The sequence below is a fragment of the Pleurodeles waltl genome, chromosome 3_1, assembly GCF_031143425.1.
Source record: "Pleurodeles waltl isolate 20211129_DDA chromosome 3_1, aPleWal1.hap1.20221129, whole genome shotgun sequence".
Lineage (NCBI taxonomy): Eukaryota > Metazoa > Chordata > Amphibia > Caudata > Salamandridae > Pleurodeles > Pleurodeles waltl.
This window is the reverse complement of record NC_090440.1, coordinates 1,943,578,763-1,943,604,554: the sequence shown is the minus strand read 5'-3', so window position 1 is coordinate 1,943,604,554 and position 25,792 is coordinate 1,943,578,763. Positions and strand designations below refer to the sequence as shown.

Genomic DNA, 25,792 nt, shown 5'->3' with positions numbered 1-25,792 from the left:
AGTTCCTGGAGTACAGTGTATCCTTGTGTTATATTCAGATTGTTTGGTTTATTTTTGTGTATTGTGTCGAAGTTCAAATCATAGACACTCCTTAGGCTGGGTCCCTGGCATCCAATAATGGCTCATTGGGGAGTCCCAGATTCCAGTTTTCGGTGGGAGTCCATAGAAGTCAAAAGGTCAAGAACCACTGTTATATATTATTCGGTTAATTGTGCCAGGGCAGTTTAAAGTCTTTGTAACGAGTAGCATAAGGCTCATTCACATGAATCTGTCTGCAGGCCTTGTTTAAAGATTCTCTTTACAGAATGTTGTGATGTACATGAATTATAAGACTCCGCTATTGTACCAACATGTCTGAAATGGAGGTATACATCAATATCTGCAGCTCGAGAGAGAGGAGTGCCAGCGGAGTGCCCTTTAAAATGTTTTTTGGTGGTTTGTTTGCCCTACTAGATTCCTTCTCTAAGTCTCTTCTTACGGAGTTTGTGTATTTGAACCAAGAATTGGCGTTTTGACTACTTTTTCTGATAATTGTTTTTTTAGATGGATTTTAGCAAACCTCGGTGTCATGGCATTCCTTTAAAAAGCTGATACGCTAGCTAATTCTTGTTTATGCGGCTCAAATTCCAAACATATCTGTGATCTGTGGGTGCTCTGAGGTAGGTAGAATACTTTCCTAAAACGTTGCACTGTAGGAGATTCAAGATGATAGTCTCAAATCTTGCTACAAAAGCTTGATGGTCATAGATGAATGTCAGCAGAAATTTAAGCCCCTATGACTTTCAAAATAATTTCAACGGAAATATTACACTAATTTGCCCGTAGTCTACATAATGCTAAGGTTAAAGCAGCACCCTTGTTCTCTAAAGTTCTGCTTAGCATGCATTTTTGGAAAGCACACAGCTGAACTTGTAACAGACAAACCTGCTCTTGCGCACACACAACAATTGGCATATTCCCAGTTGCCCAGGTGCAGCAGACTTCTTGGTCTTGAACTCCCCAGGCATGGTGTAAGACTGTTCGACCAACCAAGGCAAAATATCATTTTCCTGTTGGTGTGTTCCCCCGTACACGAATCCTTAGGAATGTTTGCCCCTTTTCTTGTAATTTGAACCCATGTTGAAATAACCGCCTAAGGTTAGTACTACCTTACTTGATGGAGGTGCTGGCTGTGTCTTCCCATCACTCATTTCTTTGTAACACCCACCATTGGGACTTCCTTCCACTTCAGATCACACAGCAACGCGCTTCCAAATTATGCCACTTACCTAATAAAGCATTATGGGCGTGGTCCTATACAGAAGACACCAACTGCATAAGACAAATTCAACCATTGCCACTAGAGTGCTAAGAGGCCTAGTAATTGGGAAACATTGCACTATACAAAAACACATAAAATAGTATACTACCTTATTGGTCAAGGAGCAAAATATTCTCTTTGCATGGGTACATCAAGAGATGCTCTTCTATAGAGCTATGTTCTGTTTTTACCTGCTCCCCATTTTTCTCACCACCCAACCACACCCCTTCTCCAGTGGGAGAGATCACTCCACCCGATTGAGAGCAGTCCGACTCTGGGCTCTCTCTTTGTGGTATCAGTCGATGTTTGCTCCCTGCTGTAACAGATGAGGGGCATTGCTACCAGGAAAGAGGGCAGCACTAACCCTTTGCGCTCTTTAACTTGCCCTACGATATGAAGATTTCTCAATTGGAATTTCCATGTTTGTCTACTTGTCTGTGCATGTAAACTGCATTATTTTTCACTTCTCTTACGACTGTTTTCTCATGCTATGTTCCCTCTACACCCAACCGTTTGATGACCTCCGATATGAACCACACATGATGTAAAGGTTATGAACTTATATAAATATTCATTTTGTCCTATTCTGTTCCTGGGCGGCCTCATTTGCAGGCTCTTTTTGGCATGTTACCTACGGTTTCTAGCCAAAATAATACAGGTGGTTAATTGTTGCTCCTTTTAAAGAGTGGCTAGTAACCTAGGTCATTGCCATAAGCAAATATCGGTGTGCCACGTATCTAACCATTTGAGCTTTCATATGTTTATGCCCCCCAAAGTAGACACATTTCGATGCTTCCCCTCAGAAGCAAATGGGAGGCATTAAAATACACCCAAATATTGGAGGAAAGGCTGGTTTACTATGTCAACACCAACCTTCGAATCTTCGGGGGAAATTAACTTTCCGGCGTTCGTGCGTTAGCTGGTGCTTCAAATAAAAATATAGAAGCGTCTGTACAGTTCAGGAAGCAAACCAGGCTAGTGAACAAAGTGGATGGGATCTGAGGGGCACGACGTGTTCATACTTTTTCAATGTGGAAAAAACAGTGCCCCTACAATTTGTGATAAGTCAACCGACCTGGGACAGTAGATTCAGAGAGTTGAAATTCTTCAGTTGAAATGTAAGGCAGGCTTACTGTGCTGTGAAATCGAGCAAGGGGCAGACAGCTAAACAAGCCTTCTTGCCCCCCTTCTCAGGGTGCGTGCTTGCCTGGAAGAAATCTAAATGTGTGGAAATGGTTAATATGAGGATGTAAAGGGTCCTTGGAAGCCGGTATTGGCTTAAATAGATGAAATGACTAAAAGCTTCCTGATTACTCTTTTCAGTGTTATTGCAAGGGAGTTACCAGCTGAGCTGTGAAGCATGTGCTTTTAAAGGACAGTTTGTTTTAAAATGTAGTATGTACACACTGGATATTACTAAAAATCTATAGTTTGAAAGCACTTTTTTATCTTAAACATTTTTGTGCACTTTGTAGCAGCCTATGTTATAATGTGTGTAATGCAAATTTAAAACAATTTACATATTCACAGTGCCTCCTGTCACAGACTGGGACCCATCGCACTAAACATAAACAAGCCACTATTTTCCATTGTACCAACTGGGATTCAATTATGTGGCTCTCTGGTTACAATCACAGACCTCTGCAGTGCATTATCTAACAGAGGTTTCATAATGTACGATAGTGCATTTCCCCTGATTATTTCATTTATTTTTCTTTTCAGCTTTGCCTTATTTTATTTGTAGTTACCTAAAGGTGAAAGACTGAAAATGTTACAGAATATTTTATTTTTAGCCACGACTTGACATCGCCCCTACACTCACTCACGCCTTTGCCCACAGCATCACAGTTCCCATACTTTCTTAAGTGCACTTTGACAGTTGAACCAGACAGACCAAAACTACGGGAATGCTAATGAGCGGGTGTACACTTCATGCGCGCAGGATCTGTGAATGGAAAGGCAGGTAGCCTCTACACTACATATGGAATATATACAGTGCTAAAACACTTCTCTGCGCTATAATCAGTTACCAGAAATCCAAGGAGGCTGAGACAGGGACAGCAAATAATGTTTTGCGTAAGAGGCCGGGAAAGGTGAGGGTGCTCTCACTACCAGGTCATATCAATAGCACTTATATTGGATCAAGTCAGAGGAGTCTGTAAGCTGTATCTACACAATGGTTCAACTAAGTTGCAGCATTGCAGTTTACTTATTCCAACAAATAGTGTAAGAATTTACTTGGTTGAGAGTGGATAGAAAAAAAACTAACTCAGAGAGAATACTCTTGTCTTATAGTGCATGCATGGAGCAAGGCTGTCCTCTGCTGGTTGGGAAATAAAAAGCAAGAATACAACTAATCTCCAACCCACCATCCATTTCCCGGGTCTCGCTGGATGTCTCCAGACCTTCCAGCTTATAAAAGTTTTTCCTATGGAGGGACACCTGGTGGCCAGTGGGAAAAAGGTAGTTAGTTTGGAATTTGTATCATGTAGAATCTATCTACAGTTTCAGAAGTTATTGGAAAGAAAGGGAGGACACTTGGTTTTGAGTTCCGTATATTTGAATGTGCCTCTTCTAATGTGCCTGTTCTGTCTGCTTATTTCCTTAACTTTTACATTTGCAAGCTTCCATCTTTAGTCTGGTTATATACCTAACGTACAGTTCTGGCACACAGGTTGCTTCTGTCTATGCCCCATTTTCACAGTTAACATCCAGATATTGCCTCCTGCTTTTGTAGGTTAAGCATACCAGTGCGTAAGCGCTGCTTTTCCAATGTGTTGGTATCTACGTGGGCTTTTAACCACTTCCACCTCATGCCCATCACTTTCACTCGTTCATGGGCTTGCCTGTCAAAAATCCTTTGATGACATTGGTAAATGCTTTAATTTTGTCCCTCCTTGGGGCGGTTGTGTTACCGCCCTGGGGACCGACCCCGTTACATGGATAATTGCATGTTTGCCAATATGTGTGACTGCGAGCAAACTTCTTTTTCCTATTGTGTTGCTCCTTCGCTTTCACGCTCGTTGCAGCCATGGCGATTTGAACTGACTTGCTTATGTCAACTGTTTTACTTTTCATTTTCAATTAATGTGGCAAGAAAAGTCCAGTTAGGAATTTACAACGCTAATAGCTGTAATTCAAGCAAACACTAGAACCATTGCATTTCAAATGCTTGTCTAGTTAGTGGTCTGTTCTTGATTCCCATTTACAAGCAAAGTTAGAGCTTTAAGGGGGCTGGGTCCCTCTAAGTCTGTGACCTGATAGTAATTCAAAAACAGACTTCGACATGGGTCCCTATCGGGCCCTATATTCATGCCTTTAATCTTACTGGCTAACAACACTGAGGTACTTCTGAAAAATTATAATAAAAAGGTTAAGGTAATCCATGTCAGTGATTTAGTTCTTTTTTATATTTAATGTGTTTTCTTAATCTTGCATTCCCTAAGAGTATTTGCTTTCTCCCGGATGCTGTGTTACACTATTATTTTTTTGGGGGCAGCATATTTCACTTGTGTAGTGCATACTTTTATTTGAGCCACTTCCAGGTGTTTATAGCTGGCTATGAGACAGTGTGAGTTTCTCTGAGTGCCTAACAGTGGATCAAAAAGGTGCTGGATGGTCCTCCAATCCTTGGCCTCTTTGTGGATGGCACAGAGCAATGGTCATGTTTTCCTGTTGCAATTGTGATTCTGTGGAAATATGTGTGAAGGAAGTACACAATTGGCAGAATGCTGACAAGGCAAAAGTAAAAGAAAATCACTGCTTATACGAGTGGATGTGTTGCGTGTTTGGGGGTGGTGAAGGGAAGGAGATGCATAGAAGTGTATTAAGGAAAGAATGAAAACAGGGTGCTGAAAGGGGAAGTGATGAGATGTAAGATATGCAGATGGAGGCCATATGGAGAGAAAAGGGGCATACATGTAACATAGCGTGAACATAATGGGAGTGATTGAGACAGTCTGGAGATCACTACACCTTCCACAGGCCTCTGTAATGTTTAATTCTCAGTTTTTCTGTTTCAGAATTGAAACGTTTTCAGTATTGTTTACAACCAAATCACATTGTTGTTATTGACTTATCTTAAACCACTATCAACCAGTGACAAAGACAATAGTTCTGGCTGCTTTTAGGTGTATTTGGGTTGTTGTGTTTTTTTACCTGGATGCAATAACTGCAAACTCAGAGAGGAACCAAAATACTGGTAGGGTGACACACTATAGGAATCACAGAAATTGAGTTTGCGTATTTAAACCACACTCCTGGTTACATAGGCCAGTCCTTTTTGGAGATCTCCCACCTTCTGCATCCCACGTAAAGCCCTGCCGGAAACCCAAATGCAGCAGCATTGTGTGACGCCACGAGCAGCTGAACAGCACTGACCCAGAGTCCTTTCTTCTTAGAGACCCAATTCCATGTCTTATGACGTGGATCTCGAGCTTCTGTGAGCCTGGATGTAGAAAGCGTCATAAGAGATGGGTCTATTGGTTTTAGAATTCTGATTGAACGCTTAAACCGGAAGGCAAATTTGATGGCAAGAACGGAGGCTCTTATTATGCCTTTGTTTTCTTGTTTATTAAAATAGCAGCGCAGTCAAGAAACTATAAATCCCAAAAGGCGAACAACGGTAGCCAAAACAAAACGTAGTCCAATGAGATCCACCAATCACCAACCAGACAACCCCCCTAGTACTTATCTTGTCCGTGAACAGCCCTATTTTGTTGCTGCTCGCGGTCAAGATAAGTAGTTTCATAACGTTTCAGCATAATTTGTATTCACTTTGGCATATTATTATTGGCACTTTGTTTCCAGCTATGTAAGCTCCGTACAGCATGTCTGTTCGAATGGCTACCCAGATAATGCTTTGGAGGGACTATCCCTCGCCATTATTCCTAGCTCTGTCCATGTCAGGATATTTTTGTGTGACATTATGCAGAAGTGGTTTATTTGAACTACTTTCATTTGGATTCAATTGTGTTTCTATTCATTAAACTTTGGCATTTTGAAAACAAAAACATTTTATATCTCATATACTTGCACCTTTTCAGTATTTTTCAGGCTTGCGAGTTGACTTAACTGATGCCCTAAACCACAAGTGATGCCACGAGGAACGAACAACATTGATAAATATGACATAAGAAAATGTCACCTTGCTGAGAAATCAAACAATAGTTATTTTTTCTGTTTTGTTTTGGTCTTGTCTGTTTGGCAGCATAGAGCAATTAGTTGAAACGTCGAGAAGGAACAGATGAATGGGTGCAAATTTTGCCTCTAGGTGAAATAGAGGCTATTACAGATCAAAGACACGAATAGCAGGTGTTAAGTTTGCCATGAGGAAGAAAGCCCCCGTGTGGAGCTTTTGCTAGCTCTTCATGCTGCCGCCCCTGGTATAACACCACTTTGACCTCAGTGGATCTTGAAGGCTGGATTGACCGATAGACATTATTTTGGATCTTCAGTAGACTATTCTAGAATCAGCTGGTCTCATCGAGTGTAGGCTCTAGCCGTCGATTTCACAAAGTTGTTTTATTGGCGCACCCACATTTTCCGTTGGTAAGTCAGTTTTGACAGCATTGTGACGCTAGTGCCTCCAATTACATATGACTGAGTTGGTTCTGATTTAATATTAATTATTCTGTCCCTGCCAGGCGACCCCCACCCCTCCAAGCCTTTTTCCGACCTCTCTGGGCTGTCTAAACCCAGAGGCTTGAGAAACCCTCTCATGAATAGCCGGGGAGGTATAGACGGGTCACACAGCACAAATCTACCAGAAATGTAGCTGAATGAGGCATTTGGCATATTCTACTGTGCCGTCCAGGGAGATCTTTCACAGTGGGTTATCACTAACGATATATCGTGAGGTGGTCCAAGCTACGAGGCTTGATTGTTGGCAACACTGCAGTATACGAATGACAATGACATAACTTAATATCTGCTGGCTTACTGTCAACCGCTACTATACAAGTGCGGTGTTATTGTTATCAGGGATGGAAAATAGAGTTAATCAACAAATCAGAAGTGAGCTGATGGGAGAAACAGTTTGACCCTCTCGAAGATTTGTACCTTAACACCACTTGCTTTAAAAACTAGTTGGACGTGACAAAGAATGTTAGACCTGGACACTTTGTACAGCCAAAAGAAACAACATCAAGACAAAGTCGGAAATAAGTTTCTTACAGGAGCCATTGGTTTTTTCATGCACTTGCTGCACGAGAGTGCACATGGGCAGTGCTGTGGAGTACCCCAAGCAGCTGAAGCAAAAACTGGCCAGCCAAATGACCATTGGTTTCAAAGACTTCAAGCACGTCATACCAGAGCAGCAATCCTGGCGGTGGCTCACCCTGGAACAGAGAGTTCCTAAGGGATGCTGAACCCAAACTTCTCAGTGAGCTGGATTGCCATAGAAACCCGCGTGCAACCAGAGATCAGACACTAAAGGCAAATTTATACTTATGGCTTCCCGAAGTAGGGAGCTGCCTTGATGCTGAGAGAGCACCACAACCCCTACCGTTTTCACAACCAACTAAACATGCATCCTCGACAAAGCATTTTAACGGAAGATGTTGAACTTGGTAAAGAACATTACACGTGAACCGGTGTACCCTCTTAATGCACTGCCGCTCTGTTTCGTGGTCTTCTCTCACCCTCCTCTTCCCTGCATGCTCCTCTCTCCCATGCATGCTCCCCTCTCCCATCGGTAAACCTCTTGAAACTTCGAAGCTGCCTGTGTACATAATGCAGCAACTAGGGAGCACAGATAAATAGACGTAGATGCTTCTTGCTGTACCCTTATTACCAGTAGCCAATGAAATACGGTAGTATTTCCCCACCCCTAGTTACTAATAATTCTCTGATACCAGCGATACTAGTTATTCCAGGTTTGGGAAGCATCCACTCAGCCCTCAGTAGACCTCAGGGCCTCCTAGGAAATAAGGAGTTAACCTGGAATCTGTAAAGATGCGAGTTCTTCTGGTGGTCACTCATTTTGCTGCAGATTTTCACCGGGGATTAGACTTTACTGCTGGGTCTATGAGGTGTGCTGATTATCAGATGCAATCTGTCGCTTTAACTGCACATTTTCACTGGATGCTTTTACTTCCCTTTTCAGATGTTTTACGATTTCAAACTTTACAACCTTTACTTCGGATTGTTCTTATTTTTCCCATGGCTTCAAATTTACAATCTTTATCTCAGAATTGTTTTTCTTATTTTTCCCACGGGTTTTCCTCATGTCACACTGATTAGATGGACAATTCTTGCTGTGGCTGCAGTGTCATCACCACATCGCTGTGACATACTGTGGGACAATGTTAATAAGTGGTTCTGAATATGAAGTGGGAAAGGCGAGCGTTCCCTCTGAGTGGGCCCTGATATCTTGAGTATAGGGGTGTTTAAGCAGCAAAATGCAAGAGAGAAAAAATGCATTGTTAAAGGTAACTTTTTTTATTCTTGTGCTGTAATGCTGTATTTTCCTACTTTGTGGCGAATTTTCATTCTCTGGACTTCATCTCCCAAACTTTACGAGGCTCCAATCACCGCATTAAAAGTACTACTTGCTCTGTGCTTTAAGGTGAAATTATAGAATGCTTCTTCACCCATCTGAAACAAACCACCTCACTCCAACTCCGGCCAGTATACTGGGTGCAAATTCTGTCTGCGCATTTTAACGTTTGCAGTAAACACTGGTGACTAAGGTGCACACATGTTTTTGCGACCATCTTTTAACATGGTTTTACCAATACCAGGAAATTGCACATGCAGGGCTTGAAGTGACTGGTATTCCTGCTTATCCTTTAAAGGGCGAAAATTGCAAAACGTGGTGAATAAATCATTTCAGCAGGTTTTACACTGTGCACCGCCCACATTAAGGCCTGGTGTTCAGAGCAAACTATAGACGCCTTCGCAGAGGCCTAAACTTTCTTCCAGGCGCCTCATCGAGCATAACCAGAGTAGCAGTCATTCGCTGTTCTAGTTCATGGCAGTGCTGATGGATGCTGCAAGAGTTTGCAACACTTGCCAGGGTTTAAGAGTTCTAAGATGACGCACCCGAGCCCCAAAGTAAGGCACGTGCCCCCATAGCTGCCAAGGTTTCAGATTGCTTATGTGTGACATTTTCAACATTTCTGTGTAGAGTGACATTCCATGAATATGAGTGACACTTTCTCATGAGCAAAGTCAAGCATTAAAGACAAGGGAAACATTAATATCAGGAATTACTCCCTTTTTAGCAACGAGAACCTCGAAGAAAATCTTAAAACTGCTGCAAAGCACCAGAAATGGAAGGGCACTAACCTAGTGCCCAGTTTACTTAGAACCCAAGATCATGACAAGCTAAAAGAAAATTAGGGAAGGATTGGAGAAGGTACCAGTGGCACTTACTAGTGTGTAGCGAGCAGCACATTGAGAAGGTATTGGGTTAATTTTGCCGCTCATGCACTACAGCACTAGTCAGCAAGTGTTAAGCCCCCACCTACTTGGCCCCAATACTCTTACCGCAGCTGCAACATAGTTCTGGAACACTCTCAAGCCTGGATGGTTAGGAGCGCCTCTTCTCAGGTGCTTATGTAAGCGTGCCCATGTGTCAGGAACATTCTTATGGCTGTTTTTACTAATAGAGCTGGCTGCCACTAGGTGTCACTGTCTGGCAGCTAATTGAAAAGAGTAGAGCCCTTCACAACAAGGCAGGGAATCCGAGAAATCTCTAGTAGCTTTCTCTTCATCTTGTTTGCATGACAAGATACGGATCATGCAGTAACTTAACTTAAATGGCGTTAGCCTAACGTGACATGCTGGCTCTTGGCAGGACTGTACAGCGGAATGGCTGCCCGGATTTCCGCCTTACATGTGTGTCGACATAGAGTTTTTTGAACATGCAATGATGTCCTCAATTGGTCCTTGTTATCAGGCAGGAGATGTTTACCAACAAAATGGATGTATTCATGTTCTGAAAACGCATCCCTCGTTTCAAGAACTGTTTATGAGGAAGCAGACTTTGAGGAAAACAGTTGTACCAATGTCTCCCTGCTCCCCCAGGGACCATTAGCAGGTTACTTACTCCCCTCTAAGAGAACAAAGCACGGCACGACCCCTATAATCACACGTCCTCCGGACAGAATTCAGCCATTGACGGTGTTCAACAGGAAATGACACGTTTTGTCAATCGATAGAGGATGTGTATGAAATCGGCATTCCTAGCAGTTTACTCGGTTGCTGTCATCAAACGGAAATAAAAGCAATATTTCACTAATATTACTGTATCAGTCATTTCAGGTTTTCAAACCCTACTGTAATATTTGCCGCCTCTCATTGTGATTTAGTGCCATCTAGTGGCTGTTTTGAGAACGTTTTTGTATTTGTGCGACTTGTGTATTGGGGGGCTTTCTGGGCTGCACCTGATTATAACATGGTCGACCTCTGCGTAAGCCCCTGTTTTCTCGCGGATCTGAATTATGAGTTGGTAGGTATTTCCCGCATCCCATAATTATCAGAAGGATTAAATGGCTCATTTGTCTTTAAATTTCAACAGGGCAAACCTACGGAAATTTAACGGGGGACATCATACCATATTTACGGTGCCTTGGAGCGTTAAACATCAAAATCTGCATGTTATTCATCACAAACTCGTAATTAGTGTTAGTTGATGCACCCCGATCAGTAACGTACCCCGTAGTATTGTTAATTGATGCACCCCGATCAGTAACGTACCTCGTAGTATTAACTACCAGATGCCGTAAATAACACCTAAACTCGTAATTAGGCCCTAAGTAGGCAAGAGTAAATTTTTACATCTGGCTTGACAGTGCAGCTCTCTGAATGCCCGTTTGTTACCAAATCTTTGAATTAAACTTGGAGAGGCCTTTGGATACACCCAAAAGACTATTTTTCTCTTATCTCAAACTACTGGCTATTTGGTACATCAATTAGTTTCCTACGCATGCCTGTATTGAAATGCATGAACAACTTGTTTGCATGTCAAAAGTATACTAAATATTGAAACATTAAGTTTTTGCCTCATGCATGAATTTTATACCTAAATATTGATTGATTTTTTTTTTTTTTGTGTGTTTCTTTACGCAGAAAACTTTAAAAAAAATGTTTTGTTGGAGAATCTAAATGCAAACGATCTATTTGCTTTGCCAGTGCTTTCTGCAGCTGCAAAATCATGGGAAGCATATTTGGCACAGTTTTTGCCTGTGGGAGAGTGATTTTAGCAGAAAATGGTTTGCGGGAGACATTTTGTTTAACCAGTCTCATATGGTATTTTGAGGTATGGCCTCAAATTCAGTTTTTACCGAAGACCCTGTTATTTGGGTTTTCTGTAATTTTCACAACATTTTGTGAAAAATACCTTGCTTTTTTACATACCTCACTCTAATGTGCTATTTTTTTTAACTCTCCAACATATGTGAGTTAATCTGGTCTATTGTAAACGCCAAGGGATGGAAAGAAATCTGTATGTTCTAAAAACAATATGCAACCCAGTAAGGCTGTAAGCTGAGGAGCACTCCCCCTGGTTGTACCAGAGTTCTGCCAAGTAGAGTGTTTAAACACCATTCAGTGAATATTGTTATGTTATTGTTATTATGTTAATTTGTATTCTGGTCCTTTGTTGTGTAGGGCTTTGTATGTGTGCGTGAGAAGTTTGAATTGACTGTGCTTGTGAATTGGGAGCTAGTGAAGCTTCCTGAGGTGTGGTGCGATGCGTGAGGTCAAGTATGGTTCTTGAGGTAGTGTTCTGGGTGATTTGTCGTCTGTGTATGTGTTGTTTGGAGATATTGCTCATTAGTTCTCTGTGACGAAACATCGTCGTCTCCATCACTCCATCAGACCTCACCCACCGCCCTCTGTGCATACCCTTCCTGCGCCTCCTCTAAAGCATTGGCTTCAGCACTTTACCCGTCCCTCTACTTGCACCACAGTGCAGACAGACAGGTGTGGTCAGGCCTGTTCTCTATCATCTGACCACCATCACCTTCTTCTCCGATACCTTGCATTTGTTGTTTATGTGGTGACTATTTGTGTAAGTACTTGCATACTGTCCTCACTGTATTCTGCGTGCTAAGATTTAGTTGAAATGATCAAGGATGCAACTAATAAATAAAGACCAGTGTGAAATAAAAACAAAATAAATCAGAATACGGACCATGCAGTGCGACGGGGCAGAAACGGAGTGCCTTGGAATGTGACAGATGCCCTGTGATTGGAGCCTAATATGCTTCTGAGATTTAGGATTGAAAAAAAAGCAGGTACCAAGAAAGTGACCTGACCACCTAGCTGGAAAGTGAGACATGAAATGGAGCACATTCTAGCCCCTGCAGTAGGTGTAGATCTTGAAAGTAGACTGCGATACAGTGCAGTGAGCATGATATACAGCCAGAGCACCAATGAAGCAGCTCTTATTGGAGAAGTGGCAGCAGAAGGAGACGAACTTCAGGCTGAAAGGACTGTTTCTAGAGGTGCAGCCTGGACCCAGGGGAGTGAGGCCAGTGTCATCTTCAGGCTTATGGTGCCATTTTTAGAACACCTAGATACAGCCTCATACACACGTTTGAGAAGGTACAAAGAGCAAGCTGCCACTAAGGAAAAGTGCCACTTGGGCTCACATTTGACAGGTTATTCCTACAAAGAGCGGATCTTTCTAAACCTTTACGCAGCAAGGATGCTTTAGTGCATTGACTTCACATGCTCTAAAACAACAACCTGTGTATGCACAAGTTCTCATCACTCACCTGTTCCCTTCCTTTTGGTAAAGTACAAGGAAATGCAGGGTTTCTTTAAGTCCTCTGCCCTGGCAGTGGACAGCTTGAGATCTCTGCAGGCTGAACTTGTACTCACCTAAACTAGGAAGTCTTGAGACGGTGTCATGCTTGCAGGGCTTTTCAGCCACGCTCTGACTTTCATTATCAGACAGCAATGTTAAGGTCACTTCCCTCACGTCAGTACTGATATATTAATTTCTTCTTTTAGCGGAATAGAAGGAGTTGCAGCTGTAGATTTGTTGTAACCTGTTCATCTGTACATAAGACACAAATAATTTTTGCTTGTGAGTTCAACGTTTGTTCTTGTTTGACATGCTCAGATTTGGGATTGAAGTCTTTCATTATAGGAAGTTCTGCACATTTTCCTCTTCAACATACAGTTTGATTCTGGCATTTCCATGTTAATTTCTGTGTGACATGGATACAGTTCTATGAGCGTTATGTTGTGTTGTCTTGTTATGTCATAGCAGGTTCTTATTGTTAATAAACACTTGCAGTTGAAAAAGCACTATCCCTTCCACGGGTTTGTTGAGATAAGGTTAGATCGAGATAGACTGAAAATGTACTGGATCTGATGGGTTCAGTGAGTCTCTTTACATATTGAAGGACTGATGCCTTTTTGGGGCGTAGGGCAGCCTTCTAGTGTCCAGACAGAAGTTCTCTTTGTCCAGACCAAATCCTGATAAATTTTAGTGGTTGACAAGGAAAAGGATTCAACACTTGACTCTGAATCGCTAGGCAGGGCCTGAACCTCATTATTTTCACTAAGAATGCCAGGGACACTTAGCTTTACTTTCAGTACAGGGGACAAACCGTTCACAACAGGAACCTCTGTCAAGGTGTTTGAAGCAGAGCCAAAGTAAATGATCTGCAGTGATGGAAGGCTGCTGTGTAATGACCAGCCTTCAAACTGGCCAGAATACAGACCAGTTATGCTGGGGACTGCGTAACTGATTGCTGGGGAAGTTACAGTGATACATTAGAAATTATAACTTTTTTCATTATGGACTCTGTACGTATCATTGTGTACTTGTAGAGCGGAAACCTAGCCAAAGAGGCAGTGGAGCGCAGTATTACGGGGTCAAAGATCAGCATAAAGGCAAGGAGAGGTAGATAGTCATTGGATTCTTGCAATATTGTGATGTGGTGTTTGTTCAAGAACTGTGTCTTCAACTTTTCTAAATTGTGGCAACGTTGGTATAAAATGGGTTGGTAAATTTGTTGTGTAGCATATATATATGGCAAAAAGCCAGATGAGGTGGGGCGGAGCAATAGCAGCAACTATGCTGCGTTTATGTTGTGGGAAATGACTTAATCGGGTTGTAAAGTGGGTTTGATTCAATGTAGGTTAAAATGCTTGGCACATCTAAAATGTGGATTTGTTCATGGATAATGTATGAACAGTCATCGTTTATAAACGTTAAGGGGTGGATGCTTGTACATAATGTAGAGAGCAGAGCTTTGGTTGCATGGGTTACTCAGGTCTAGGACTGCACAGCCATTCGCTCTGGTGTAATGGAGCCTGCGGCCTCAGGCTGCTCGCTACAAAGCAATCCCTAACATTATAATTGTTCAAATCTCCTCAAGTCGATGAAACATGTACACATCAGCTTCCAAAGGGCTTGTGCACCCGAGTGAGCCTTGGGTGTGCGGGAAGTGTCATCGGAGAGATATGGTGGGTTGCAGAATTGGGATCTGCAGACATTAATGCCTGCATGAAAATGTAAACTACGTGGCTTTTCACCTGCTGCGTATTTGGGGTTAGTGTGGGACTGTGTGATCCAGGGGAAGTGTGGATGGCTGTATCCACTATCGAGGTCGTAAATACCAAGGGAATCCGGATATCCAAGAATCTTCCTAAAGGTTTTTCACTCCCATATTGTGCACTTTACTCTGGTGTAAAAAATACAGCAGAAGTATGAAAAATCGCCAGACGCCTGCATATCTTTGTGGGCCTGGGGAGTGGATTGGTCCACCTGTGCACGAGTCGAGTAAACATTTAAAAAAGTCTGAATGAGGTCCGTGGTTTTGCAGGTTCGGCTGCGGGCAGTTGAACGGTCTCCCGTGTGTTCCCACCGCAGAGCAGGCCTAGTCTTACATTTATCTGTGATTTGCAATCATTCTGGGCCCGTGCTGTGGACAGACCAGCTGGCGGACACCCGTCTCCGGGTCTCAGGTCCCTGCCACAGAGCGGTCTCATGTCTCGGGGACTCTGTTTATTCTGCTGGAGAGTGGTCGGGGTTTGGTGAGCAGCTGTCCGGGCCTTAAAAAGGAAACCTTGCTTAACAGTGGGACAGGAGCCGCTATTTAACTGAACGTGGCACAGCTTACATTGTAAAAAACGTGTGCATGACTTCGAAAAGAAGATCTTCTGTGATGTCATCCTGGCCTCAGCACCCACATTGTTGGGTCTGAGGTGTGAAGAATGTGCAGAAATCAGACTTCCCTGCAGTGCTGGAAGGCGTGCTTATGCAAAGTCATTGTCAGTACATTTGTGTGTTAAAAGCAATAAGTGGAAACTAACAGTACCTAATCATTCATGTAATTGCAAAGAATTCAAGTTTCAAATCTTTCATAACTGGTGTCCAGCCAGGGCCACACAATTGATGTGAATCTGAGCCTTCCACGCTTGCTCTGTAACTATGGATCCTCCCCACTTGCAGATAATCCACCATCCTAGTCACATCTGCAGATGTCAGCAAAAGAGGCGTGCATGGAGTGCAGCACAAGTACCAAAGCTTTTCAGAAGTTAACGGATGACCCTTCTTCTGTTAATCACTACAGTAAATGTAAAAAAATGTAAATTAGCACTTGTATAGCGCACTACTCACCGTTAGGGTCTCAAGGCGCTGTACTCATACCGCTATGGAACCCCTCCTGGCTTTTCCCTGTGAGGCGCCCACTCCTGAGCACCCCCAGGGTGAAGCCAGGCATCCAAGCGCTGTTGGGGCCATTGTGGAGATTAAGCAAGCTATTGCCCAGAGTTGCAGAGTGGGACCCATGAATTAGATCAGGCACCGAGGCGAGAATTATCTGGTCAAGGGGAATTGAGCCCAAGACCTGCCGAAGCGGGACTTGAACCCTTGTCTTGAGCCAGAGCTCTGCCTCAGGGTCTGCCGCTCTAACCATTGAGCCACACTTCTCCACGGTCGTGCCTAAAAGGATGGAGAATGTTGCCCAGGTGACGTTACTGTGCCCAGTTATGGACTTGTAAAAAGCTGTGCTGTGGCAACTAGATAAAAAACTTTACACATGTAAATAGAATTCAGAGAGGGCGGACACATTATTCCTTTTTTTTATCATAAAAATATTTTGCTTTACTGTTTTGTAAATTGATATTTACATCACAGTGCTTTGAAAGCCCCGATAGTTGGCACCTCTTGTTAACGGGTAGGAGACAGTGCCCATGCCCAGGGAGTCTGTGACCACCCCCAGCCCCGCTTCTGGGCCCACCCCCAATAATGGAAGGCACAGAATTGATAGAATTGACCTGAGACAATCAGATTTGCATTCTGAGAAACAGTTCTCAGGCTGAATTAATTACCACAACAAACATTAGCATTCAAAATATTTGGTTCAGTCAAACAATGTGAATATTACATAATCCAAAATTGTTGGAAAAATCTCTACATAAAATCACCTAACCACATACTTTAAGTCACGTTTGGCCACCCCGCTGGTCTTTAGAGCAGTGGTTAATTCACTTGTGGGACCGAGTGCTACCCACCGGACCCCACATATATACACTGTACAAGGGGAACTCTCCTGCTCCCTCACAGAGAGAGGAGCAAAAAGCCAGCACGTCACCTGAGCCCCTAATCACCCATGCCAGAGCAACCCAAAAGAGGGATCCCCCTGGCCCCCTTTGGGAGATGGGCATGGGCAACCGGGGTAGATCTTGGTCTCCTCGCATAAGGTTCAACTCCCCACAGTACTAGAGTAGTGCCATAAAGTACCCGTAGAGCCAAGGACAATCGCTATAACGGATGTCCCTGGCCCTGCCTTAGAGACCGTAGTACTTCTGCCCCTGCTTGATCGAAAGTTTAAAACCGAATGTATCAGGAATTTTCCTGCCTTCTTGTCCCAGCTGCGAAGGTGTCTACCAGCTTTGTGGCCAAACCTGCCTCCATCACTGCAGTAAATACGACAAAACAGCATTGTAGACAGAAGACAAATGAGGTGTACCAAATGAAGAACCATGAAAACACCCCAAATACCCGTTCACACCCCATAGATTGCACTTGGGACGGGTGGGTGGGTTAAAGATGCTCCTCTCTGGTGCAGCGGGTCTCGTCTAAGGTCGGCAGGGGCACCTATCTCGAGGAAGCTATGTGGGTGTTCCTTACAACCCGCGCTTAAAAGTCCCTACCTGTGCCCCTGCTGGCCACCCCGGTGACCCTGCTGACCTCTGGCAGCCAACAGCTGCTGGGCGCCCCTCGTGGGCAATCCACGCAAGTGCGCACATTTCAAAGCAAAATACCAAGGACAAGGTGCGCACCTCCCCCAGGCCAGGCGGCGGCCCCATCTGTGTCCGAGGCCGCCATTATGGCTTGCCCTCTCCTTCAGATCCAATGTCTCGCTTTGTAAAGCACCTCCTATTGAGACACATAATAAATATGATAGGTAGAATTCTGTTCTTGTGGAGGTTTTCTTCGCCACTCCCCCAACTGCTTCACTCAGCAACCCCCGAGCAAGTTCAAAAGTGATTTATAGTTCTGGCTGAAATGCGGCAGTCCACTGAAATTCGCTTGTTATTGTTACCAATACACACAACTCATGCCATAACTCCTGGCAGGTTTTCTTGCGCTGAGTTGATGCTTTAACCATTTTGGAAGGTGAAGTGAAGGGAGGCATGGGTGGCTGGTGAGGTAGACAGGATGACTTTGGTGGAGGAAGGCTTAAAGGGAATGAATGGGCAGAATGAGGGCTTCATGAAATCCCCATACTGGGTGTGGTATTCTTACCCTCATGAATGGGATTTAGCAAGAGGATAAGTCTTTTATTTCAATTTCTTCTGCTTTGAAATTCTGGGAGTGACTTTTGAAGCCTCCTGGCCTCGTGGCAACTCTTAGGCTCTGTGGGGGTTATGCAGTAAGAATTACAGAATCCCAAGGGGGCCAAGAGGTCTGAGGGGGCATAGGGTGGGTGTAAACCTGGAAGTGAGTTTTAATCCATCTACCAGCCTTAGCTGTTCTTTCTTGAGGATCACTGCCCTAATTAAGTCATCTAAAATGATTTGGTGCAGGAGAGAACGATTTTAAAGTACAAAAAGTGCAAATATTTGTCTTAAAGTGTTCGTTGACAAATGTATGTCATGCAAATTTACAAATAAAATTCTCATATAATATGTCTTCCTCATTAAAATCACATTCGATTACATTCCTTTACGTCCCAAAAAACCGCAAACATCCATTTCTCCATAGAAGCACTTAATCTATAGTAATACATTTCAATAAACTGTCCCATAAATGCACAGCTGCTAAGTCTTTTAATTGATCTTAATAAAAGGGATAATTATTTATGATCATGATAAATGTACTCGGTCATAAAGTTGTTTCTGATTGAAAAATGCAAAAGATGCACAGGCACACAGCAGTGCGTAATGGGGTGTCGTAAGTAGCCGCTTTACATCATCAAGCACAACCATTTTAAAAAACACGTCTCAATTATAGTGCCTTGTCTTACTGAGCAGTACGATGGACACTGTACACGAAGCTTGTTTCCCAATACACAAAAGGTCCATCCTTCACATGATAAACTCTACCATGTTCTTAAAACATTCTTAAACGTGTCTTCTCTCAAACGTACATGTAAATGCTCTAGGACATTTCATACGTCTTACAACCCCAATACACAGAAGCACAGTTTTATACACTAAATTGTTATCATAGGTTTTACAATATCTGATAGAGCCTGTTTTCATGCCTTTTGTATAATATTTTGAGCTTGCGAAAGTCTTAAAGTATCAACAGTGCACTGATTACGTGCTATGTATTTCTGCCCTTCTAAGCGCTATGATAGGAGGGGTTGCTTTAAGTATTTTTCTCGGGAAGATGAAACGCACACTTGACCTGTAAGGATCCCAAATTGTGACCCCAGGTCGGCTGACTTCTCTCATTCCTCTTGCCTCAGACACACACGCACCTGCAGCAGGCACACTCGCCCACCGAGATAACTCACAGTCAGCAGCCACGGTTCACCGTCCCAGCAGTCCTCCTCTCTGCAGCTCGGTCGGCGGGCGCTTTCCTGGAGGTGTGGGGGGCAGGGAGCCGGGCGCAGAAGTTGCCATCCCTCGCTGGCATTCGGGGTTATTTTTAGTTGAGCTGTATCAATGCAGCTGTCCCTGCAGGCTCACTGGGGGAAGTGACACTCGGGCCTGGCGGTCACTCCGCTCCGACGAGGCCGGCCTCCGGTGCAGCCCGCTCTCCCCTCAGGCCCCCTGGTAAGGCGGACGGCTGGTGAGTACCGCTCCTGCGGCCCCCGGGCCTACGGAAGTCACTATAGCGCTGCGAAGAGTGAGGTGTGCGGCCGAGTGCGTCGATTGTATGGGCTATTAATAGTGTCCAGGCGCTGGCTGCTGACACGTCCCAGCCTCTTTGCCCAAAAAGCCACCTTCCTTTTCACCCCGAAGCCTGCACGTTTCAAATCTAAAAAGTCCGGGTTACCAGGGTGGCTTCCAGTTACAAGCGCCCAGAAGCCCCTTGGCTGAAGGTGGTGTGCCCCATGGGCCTCCACCCTACTTTCTGGAATATTATACAAAACAACAGAGTATCCGCTGCGCGAACTGTCGCTATTTGTGACCTGCGAACCGCAAGGAGCCTCTCTCTGACTTCCGCAAACATCGGTGAAAAAGGAAGTCCTTTGTGGAACTTGGCGTTTGGGTCCACGGCTCTCGGCAGATGCTGCATCTGGGCCCCTGCTTCCCCGTGAGGCCTTGTTCGCAAGGTGGTGATCGGTGGCGGCGCTTCGGACACGGGGCTGCCCTTAGATGGTACTGTTCTGGATTTTTTAATCGCTTCTTTAAAATGCGGTGCCAGGAAGTCCTTGTGATAAGGCCGTGAGAGCGTCCCTGAACTGCCTTCTCTGAATGACAAGTCACACTTTAGACAGCAGTTGTAACTTTCTGCGTTGTTAGCCTGTGATGTGGGCGCTGGGGCCGCACGGGGCAGGATCGGGGGGCTAGGTCCAGAGGCCTGCCAAGGAGAGGTCTTGGCTTGGAATGTCAGGGCCCAGCTAGCCACATCATCTGTGCATCTCGAGTATGTTTTTTTCTAGCAGCTCGCTGTCTCGTGCTGTACTGTGTTATATTGATTTATTCTGAATATGTTACTCACGAGTGTGGCACCGTGTCGGGTTCAGTGTATGGTGCGGTCCACTTGGGAGAGTTGTCTACCTTTTATCAATCTACCTGCCCGCTCATTGAAGGGATCTGTTTTCAGTGAAGTATTTCCCATCTGGGCACCTTATACACATTATGTTAAACGTGGCACCTACAGGTGGTTGTAGGGGATCATTCGAGGCTTTGACACCCCACGCAACATCCTTTTACAGGCAGTGAAACACCTCCTTGAGGTGGTGCATTGTGCAGAGCGGCGCTACCCGAGTGTCGCCATCATGCACACTTAAAGAGGCTTTTGTTTATTAGTAAATACAAGTGTTTCTGCTCGGGTGGAGCTAGGTCTGTCCGGTGATGCTGAACGTGTTTACGCAGATGAGATATCGGCCTGTTGGCAGCCATAATGAAAAAGCCACAAGGGAAAGTTGTCTGTTTTAGATATTACATTTATCAATTTAAAACACGGTCTCGTTTTTCTTTAGTTCATTGATACACCTCCCCTGTCTGTGTCTTCAGAGTGGCTGTAGAATATAGTGCTCGCACGCGGTGCTTTTGCATGAAGTTGTCTTGTTTTAGAATTGATGTCAATACTGGCTGTATTTCACGTTTTATACATTCTCAGCAAAAGTAACAGAGAAGCTGTGAGGATACAGCGATTTTCCCTAGATCACACAGAGATGAAGTAGGAAATTTGGGATTAGATGGTGCTTGTCCTTGCACTGTAAAACAAGCGCATTTTTCCCAAGTCTGAATAAAATGAATGTTTCTGTACAAACAAAGGGACTGGATGACGTACATTTTGGGGTGAACGCCAGATAGATGCTGAAGATCACAAACCGCGCCATCGATCAGGTGGCACGTTCAAATTCCAGTCCCTAAACCAGCGATCACCCTCGGGGTCGTTGGTGTAGCTAGGTGTAGTTTGCAGAAATTGCAGTTCCTTACCTGTGCATCCCACCGACGCTGGCTGTCCTGGATTCTCTTTGGAAACTTTGGGGGCTGTTTCTTGACAAGAGTTCAGCACAGCCTGCTACCGCCTCCTCCATGCTTCCCATTTACGCAACCCCCGTGGTTGGCCTTCGACGTCTTAAAGGGATGATGTGCTCGGTCCACACTAGATGTTTTTATTTTCAGTTTTGCAGACTGAAACATAAAAGCCCCTGTGGCCCATCTCAGGCCTCATACAGTGCAGGGTTGGCGAGAGCAAGATTTCCAAGGCTGCTTTTGAGTACCAGGCCCGGCCTGGTAACCTACATTCCGTGGAATCACCTGAGAACAGACCTCTAGTGCAGAGTCTAAAGGGGGGCCTCTCTCCTCGTCCGGCAGCCTTAAACTTCTGCCTCCTTCCAGAATTGCTTTCTTATCCTTCAACCTAGCCTTAAAAGAGTGCACAGCCTAGGAAACCAAACAACACCCTAGGCTACCAGGGTACCCCTGGGCAGACATGGGGGGCCCTCCTGCTTCCAAGTCCTTTCGAGGCACCAGGCCAAGTGCCATTCTCTATCAGGCTCACGCCTTCCTGGACAGGCCTGCTGTACATCGAGTCACACTGAAGATAACAGCAACACTGAGTGTGCTCAAAGAGAACTGCATTTACAGGATTCTGCAGATCTTCCAAAGTTTGGATATTCATGCCATTAAATGAAAAATAATGAAACAAATAATTATTAAGTACAACTGATATCTCTGAAAGAAGTGCGCTGTCACTGTCAAGCCATCTTAAACAGAGCTGCAGAAGAATGGCATAAGGTTCATTTTGACCTATTGAACAATTTTATGAAATTGACTTAGTAGACAGATATATCAAGTTAAAGAGGAAGGAACCATTTAGGTCCCCCAGTGCCCTACTGTTCCATGAAATAAGTATATCTGCATTTGTTACGCTTTGCTTACAGCACCTCTGAGGGGTTTAGTTGTTGACACATTTTCTAGAGGTAGTGCTCATTTATTTAACCTCAGAACAATCAAATTCTGAGAGTCCCTGGTAGGACTTTCAAAGCACAGTTCCCTTCAGCAGGTACTCTCATCTTCCCATCCTACTATTGGCCTTGTTGAAAAGTGTTTGTTTCATCTGTTTCAGTGCACATCATGTGCAATTTGTTATCATTAAAAAGAAACCACAATTGTTTACTACACAGGTGCTTTTCATAAAAATATGCAAACAGCTTTGACAGGATTTCTTCAAAACCAAATGTGCAAATATTGTCAGGTTGTTAATTCACACAGGAGTTTGGAATTTTGATTTGTTTTGGTGCAATAATGACGTAATCTGCATTTTTTTCTGCGTGAGAGACACATTCTTTGTGCAGACTTTGGTTTGTACATCTTGCCAGCTGTTAGTGTGAGTGCGTATGGGTGTAAGTTCATACTCCGGGGGGGTATATGCCTCAACAAGAGGTCTCCGTGATGCCAAGCTTACCATCTGCAGTTAATACCAGACATCCCCCTTCCACAAGCACCCCGCAAGGCCAAGACCCAGAGCATGAGAGTTGTGTGGTTAGACCGACCAGAAAGTCTTTTGCTCTGTCCTTGACACATGCAGGGGTGATTAGTATTCAGTCACAAGAGCAGAAGCCAGCAACAAGGTAACCTCATGCTGCCATGCTACCATAACAAGTGTAGGCCGGCAATATAGTCCTAGGTTGGTAGGTACAGGAGTCAAACTGCCTATTTCCTGCCTCTTGTTATCCCGATCTGAGATTAATTCTCCTTTTCAAGCTTTTTAATTCCTGTTATAATACGTGAAATCTTACATGTTCTTTAATTTTAACTACTGCGTGAAATAAATCTGTGCACATTTTCACACAGCGCTCCTAGAGTCTTGCTTGAGTAATGGGCAATGAGACCCCATCAAAGTGATGGTGTAAGCCACACAATAACAGTAATAGTGAAAGTGATGGTGTAAGGCACACTAGCAGTACTAGTGAAAGTGATGGTGTAAGGCACACTAGCAGCACACTAGCAGTACTAGTGAAAGTGATGGTGTAAGGCACACTAGCAGTACTAGTGAAAGTGATGGTGTAAGCCACTCAGTAACAGTGCTAGTGAAAGTGATGGGTGAAGCCCACACAATAGCACTACTAGTGAGGAGGGTTAGCATAAAGCTGGATTTAGGGACTGGAAATGGCTGATTCTACTGGGAAGCATCAAGTCTTTCTTGTTCTCTTGTGTTGCCCTTACTTAATCACTTTGCATCAAGATTTTGGTAACTTCTGTAGCACGTTCCAAGTTCATAGACCTAAATCAGTGGAACACAAAGCTAACTTTTCTTTAACCGGTCAACTGTAGCTATATCGTCTTAGAAAATATAGTAAAACATATATTTCACCCGGACTGGCCTTATATAGCTTAATTCTACCATGGAATTAGTCACGTGGGTGCCACGCCTATGGCAATTTGTAAGTGGCAGCAGAGGTACAATTCTGCCATAATGTGCGCCGGCCATTCACATTTTTTAGAAACATATCTTGTTGTGGCCTTTGAGGACAACCAAGTGTTCATGGCCAGCAAAGGTGCTGCAAATTTAGGCTTAGAAATCAAAGAAAGACCTCTCTTTTGTGTGAAACTATAAGTTGTAACTCTGTAGAAAGCTTGAATGTTGTCAGACAGGTCATGGTTCTGTGTAAGCTTCTGGAAGTGGTTACTTGACTTAAGAGATCGTCGCACTCTTTGGGTTCCCATTCAAGACCCTGCATCGATATGTGCATAGTGATCCGTTCTGAAACCTACCAGACCATCTTCATGACTGTGGCTGCAATGTTTGCCAGTGGCAGCAGTGCTAAAACTCCAGGAACAATGTCATTTCTTTGCTTCCGCTTAGTCGTAATCCATTGTGTGTTTTGTCCTTTTGCTTTTCCAAATTTTGCCATTTTTTTCGAATAACGACTCAAAATATAGTTTGGCAACGTGCTCTATAAGCCAGTATTAAAGCTCCACGTGCCATCAAGAAGTTCAGCATACGTGCAACAGAGCTGAATATAAAGTAAAATGTCTGGACAGTGGCAAGAGAGCTCACTATCCCTGGACGAGAGCTCAGCACACAACGAGAGCTCCCCTCCTACCAGGAGGGCTCAACATGTAACAAGGAGCTCAGGATACAGGTAGAGCTCAGTATGCCAGTCATTGAGCCAAATATACTTTGATAGAGCATAACATACCATTAAGAAAACTCACACAGAAACAGGAATGCTAAGTTTACGAGTAGCAGTCAGTATACCAGTGTAGAGCTCAATGTACAGTGACAGAGCACAAATTACACAGAAAGAGAGCACAACATACAACAGGAGTGCTAATTGCACCAGCAGAGGCCAACATACCAGTGATACAGTTCAGTGTGCTGTGATAGAGCGCAAGATGCCATTACTGGAGCGCAGGCAGAAAGAGGGCTCAGCATGCAACAAGAGGGCTCGGTACACAGAGCTCAATATGCAGTGAGATGTCAAGATAACAGTAAGTGTAAAATAGCTCGCCATGCTAGGGAGAGAGCTCAGTGCAGAGTGAGAGTGCATCTTCTACCCGAGACTTTAACAAGGAGCTCAGTAAACAAGCAGAGCTCGGTATACCACTGACACAGCTCTGTATAATGTGATAAAGCCTAACATACCATTAATAGAGCTCCTAGAAGGAGTGGGCGGTGTGCAACAGGAGCAATGAATGTGCAAGTAAATCTGAATATACCGAGGTTAGTTGTGCGCAAGAGAGGCCATAATCAGTACATTAGCTCTGTGTGCAAGAATTGGAGCTAAGTATATCAGAAGGGGAGCCTGAAATGCCGACTGATATGCAGATAAGGGGAGCAAATATGCCAGCAGGAAAATCCAATGTTCCTCTAGGCCAGAGGTCTTCAAACTGGGGGGCGGGCTCCCCGAGGAGCCCCAAGTGATCCCAGGCGGGGCGTCAGACACTGGCCAAAAGAAGCATTATACAGATAACAGGCCTTTGTTTTATTCAGAAGCATGTTATTACATTTGAAAAAAGGTAACTGTACTTAACTGCAATGTTTAAATAGGTCTAGACCTATTTAAACATTGCCATCTTTATAAAATAATTGTGAAAAATTCTGAGGGGGGCCCCAAAGATTTTTAAATTTAAACTGGGGGGGCGCGGCACTAAAAAGTTTGAGGACCACTGCTCTAGGCGATAGTTGTTGACAGACGTCGTGTGTTTCCAGTGCCGTGTAACATAACAGTTAGTCCAGTAAGGCAGCTCCACAGTCCCCAGCAGGAGGCACTAACTGGTGTTGGCGCTTTCAGCTAAGGGCAAACAAATGCAGTTACACTAAGGAATCCCATTTCTCCTTCACAGAGGTAAGTGTTCAGGTGAAAGAAGTCGGTGCTCCAGGAGCAGGGTGAAAGCGCCTATAATCCGAATCAGTGTGTCAACGAGCGCACTGAAAATCCC

At 44.1% G+C, this 25,792-nt stretch overlaps 1 protein-coding gene across 11 annotated transcripts in view; it reads left to right on the top strand.

The window, feature by feature from the left end:
* MYO18A (myosin XVIIIA) overlaps positions 1-25,792 on the top strand; it is an 805,500-nt gene that overhangs the window by 217,509 nt on the left and 562,199 nt on the right. For 4 of the 11 annotated variants that reach the window (XM_069226227.1, XM_069226226.1, XM_069226225.1 and 1 more), the window contains exon 1: positions 19,435-19,514. The exons of the other annotated variants lie outside the window; for them this stretch is intronic. The gene's annotated coding sequence lies outside the window, so the exon portion shown is untranslated. Of the gene's footprint in view, positions 1-19,434; positions 19,515-25,792 lie in introns of those variants that run through there. 11 annotated transcript variants of the gene reach the window in all.